Source organism: Mus caroli, chromosome 2 (genome assembly GCF_900094665.2).
Source record: "Mus caroli chromosome 2, CAROLI_EIJ_v1.1, whole genome shotgun sequence".
Classification (NCBI taxonomy): Eukaryota; Metazoa; Chordata; class Mammalia; order Rodentia; family Muridae; genus Mus; species Mus caroli.
In genome coordinates this window covers 103,587,788-103,592,090 of record NC_034571.1, presented here as the reverse complement: position 1 = coordinate 103,592,090, position 4,303 = coordinate 103,587,788, and the positions used below count along the sequence as shown (strand labels likewise).

Genomic DNA, 4,303 nt, shown 5'->3' with positions numbered 1-4,303 from the left:
AAATAAATAATACTACATAGATAGATAGATAGATAGATAAAATTATGCTACAAATTTAGCTTGTTGACCCCAAAGTTTAGCTCTGTCTTTCGTGAACTGTGTACAAGTGCAATCTAATTGCACTTCGGGAAATTCAGGAGTCAAAACCCTGTGGCTTTTCTCTTTTTTTCTTTTCTCAAAATGAGACACTGGCAGTTCATTTCCAGTCATTTCCATCAGTTTCTGATCCATGAAAGTGGAAGTATGCTCCAACAGTGCTTACAAGGAGGCATTATTATCCTCCTGCCCCCACTACCCAGTTCTCATTTACCTTCTGGATGCTTCCCAGAATTTCTGAGGTAGGTGAAGTGGGGAGGGGCAAGATGGGTCTCATTCTCAAAAGCTGTGGCTCATGAGTAGTGGAATGAAATATTGAACGTCCTTCTGAGACTGGAAGAAATCTTTAGGATCCTCTAGTCTGCCTTCCTTCTGTCCCAGTAATGGTTGGTAAAAAGTCCCCTGATGAGGTGGGGAAGCCACAAGACTAACCCAGGAAGGAGCCCTGCTGTGTCGCTGCTCTGGGAGCTTCCTTGAACAGTTCGATGCACATCCACAAGATTTTTGCATTAGTTAGAGATAACATGAGATGTCAGGTCACTCAAAGTCTGGAGCTGTGTCTCAGCTTTGCCTTCCCTGACTAAGAAAATCAAAGCACTCCCTAAAATAAAAGGCCGATTGATCCCATGTTTACTGTTCTGCTAAACAGATGATCACATGTCTTGTCTTTAGGTTTCTGCAAGTAAAATAGCTCATAATGAAGTATGTTACTCCCTTAGAATTCTAACAATGTTATTTAGGTTACTATTTTAAATTCTAAATTTCAGGATGAAAAGGCCAACAGCTCACCTTAAGTTTGTCACTCTTGATTTCCCTGTAATTCAGATTGCTCTCTCTCATGGTATCCAGGGTTTTTCCTGCTACTTTCCATTAAATATAAAAGGCTACTGCATGTATTTTTCTCTAAGCAAGGCACAAGCTCAGAGAGGCATAGTTATTTCTTTACTATACTCAGATAGAAGAGATTCTTTAATCTTATTTGATTTAATCAAATTTATTGATTTTGTACCATCCTGTTGCTTTTTGAAATATTCTCTTTGAATCCTCAAGGCACATTCTCTGGCCAGAGAAATATACACAAATAAAAGTTAGCATGCTGTCCTGCCAAGGGTTCCCACTCAAGTACAACCAAAGGAGGATAGAGCAGAGGCTGAGAACATATAACATACAAGTTTGTGAAGAATTAATAAACCCAATTTTAGATAGATAAAAATTTCATCACTAAAACCTGCTTAGTAAAAATTCTAAGTCTAAAAACTAATGAGACAGACTTTATTTACAATATTGTGTTTTACCTATTATAATACTAAAAATTGGAAATAATAAATCCATGGAATTGAAAGAAGGTAGTGGGAGAAAGAGAAATGTGGAGGGGCGTGAAAGATTGAGAAAGAATAATAAAGACCACCTTTTGGCTCTCCGGTCTGCACCATGGCGGTTGGCAAGAACAAGCGCCTGACAAAAGGTTGGGCAAGAAGGGAGCTAAGAAGAAAGTGGTCGATCCATTTTTTTTTTCCCTAAGAAAGACTGGTACGATGTGAAAGCCCCAGCTATGTTCAATATTAGGGACATCGAGAAGAGGCTAGTCACGAAGACTCAAGGAACCAAAATTGCCTCTGATAGCCTCAAAGGTCGTGTGTTTGAAGTGAGACTTGCAGATCTACAGAATGATGAAGTTGCATTTAGAAAATTCAAGCTAATCACCGAGGACGTTCAGGGCAAAAACTGTCTGACTAACTTCCATGGTATGGATCTTACCCGGGACAAAATGTGCTCCATGGTCAAGAAGTGGCAGACCATGATTGAAGCTCACGGTGATGTCAAGACGACAGATGGGTATTTGCTCCAACTTTTCTGTGTTGGCTTCAATAAGAAACGCAACAACCAGATAAGAAAGACATCCTATGCCCAGCACCAACAAGTCCGCCAGATCCAGAAGAAGATGATGGAAATCATGACCCGAGAGGTGCAGACCAATTACTTGAAGGAAGTAGTTAATAAACCGATTCCAGACAGCATTGGGAAAGACAGAAAAGGCTTGCCAGTCCATTTATCCTCTTCATGATGTCTTTGTTAGAAAAGTAAAAGTGCTGAAGAAACCCAAGTTTGAACTGGGCAAGCTCATGGAGCAGTATGGGGAAGGTGGCAGCTCTGGCAAAGCAGCTGGAGACAAGACGGGTGCTAAGGTTGGGCAAGCTGATGGATATGGACCACCAGTCCAAGAATCAGTGTAAAATTCAGATTTTTAATAGTAACAAATAAAAAGACCTATTTGTGGGGAAAAAAAGAATAATAAAGACCATTTGGAAATGAACTCATGATCATTTAATTAATTAAACTATCCAGACATGTCAAGGAGGTCATTAAGAAATAAGTTCAAGATGTAAAACTATGATAAATACAAAGATCAACAAATGAAGTCTAACTCTACACTAAAGATAATCAGAAGAACAAAGGAAGCACTAGGGAGGAATTTACAATGAAGATTCCTTAAGGAACTATCCACAAACTATAGCCCATGTGATCCCATCCTGATACAAAGCAGGGCTCAAGAGCACCCAGCCAAGGCTGCTACTGAAAGCACTGAATGTCTGAATAGCACAGGTCCCATTGTAAGTTGTGGCAGGGAAGCCACTGTGTGAAGGATGTCATTATGCAGGGTGTTAATTAGGAAGGGTTCCTCGATTGGTATCTGTGAAATGGATAGCAAGCAGGCAGCACTGAGAGGGTCGAGGTTATCTGCTGTAAAGTCTCAGCAAGCACTTTGGGAATAGTACTGATGAAGAAAACTTGGCCTTTATATCTTTCCTTTAGTCATTGTTAGCAAACTTCTTCTAAAGGGGGTGTACTGGCTAGTTTTGTGTCAACTTGACACAGCTGGAGTTATCACAGAGAAAGGAGCTTCAGTTGAGGAAATGCCTCCAAGAGATACAACTGTAAGACATTTTCTCAATTAGTGATCAAGGGGGAAAGGCCCCTTGTGGGTAGGAACTTCTCTGGGCTGGTAGTCTTGGTTCTATAAGAGAGCAGGCTGAGGCAAGCCAGGGGAGGCAAGCCAGTAATGAATATCCCTCCATGGCCTCTGCATCAACTCCTGCTTTCTGACCTGCTTGAGTTCCAGTCCTGACTTCTTGGTGATGAACAGCAGTATGGAAGTGTAAGCTGAATAAACCCTTTTTCCCCACTTGCTTCTAGGTCATGATATTTGTGCAGGAATAGAAACCCTGACTAAGACAAATTGGTACCAGCGTAGTGGGGTATTCCTGTGACAACCTGACCATGTTTTGGGGAGGACTGTGGAAGGACTCTGGAAATTTGGGCTTGAAGATCCATTTGTTGTTAAGAGCTCTGTCAGATGTTGTGTAGGAGCTTGGAAGATAATGTTGAGAACAGTGCAGAAGATGGAGGTCTGGCTTGTGAAATTTCAGAGGGAAAATTAAAGACTCTCTTCAGGGCCATTGCTGTTTTGACTGAAGATTCTGTAGTTCTGGTTAGCTGGGGCTGAAGAATCAGCTGTGATTAACAAGATACCAGAACTACTAAAGCAAAAACTTTGCATTACTGGGACTATTGATGCTGGTTAGCTGGAGCTAAGAAATGAGCAGTGATTTAGAAGAGACCAGCATCACTGAGGTGACATCTTCTGGGAAGTGTTTTCTGGAAGCACAAAGAGGCTGTGCTCCAGAGATAGCCAAGGCTGTACTCCTGCTGCAGCGGGACTTGGTAATGTGTAAGGGTTACCCAGGTGGTACTGGTTTTGAAGGTATGAAGGGAGTCACACAGAGCAGCTGAGGCTCCGCACTGTGAGAGGCCATTGGTTAAAGTGCAGCCTCAGTTGCAATTGACTGCCCAGGACTGAAGGGGTCATGCAGTGTTTTGGAGATGCCAGTACCATGAGATGACCACCAAAAGCAGCAGCAGCAGTGAAGTACAGGCATCTGGAGCCTAGAGGATGATGTGTGTGCTACAAAGGGCATGGCTGGAGAAGTGACCCAAGCCCTTGGAAGAGCCCAGACATTGAACAGTTGGAGATTGATTTTTGCTTTTGATTGTGACTGTGCCCTGATATTTTCCCTTTTGAAGGAAGAAACTTTTTTAGTGAAGCCCACAGTTAAGAAACTTTTAATTGTAAAAAGATTTTGGATTTTAAAAGAGATGGATATTTTAAAGAGATTGAAATTTTAAGAATATGTAAAGACCGTGGGAC

The 4,303-nt window shown here is 41.7% G+C and overlaps 1 pseudogene; it reads left to right on the top strand.

The window, feature by feature from the left end:
- The first annotated feature begins 1,527 nt into the window (after nt 1-1,527).
- Nucleotides 1,528-2,330, top strand: LOC110290152 (annotated as a pseudogene).
- The last annotated feature ends 1,973 nt before the right edge of the window (nt 2,331-4,303 follow it).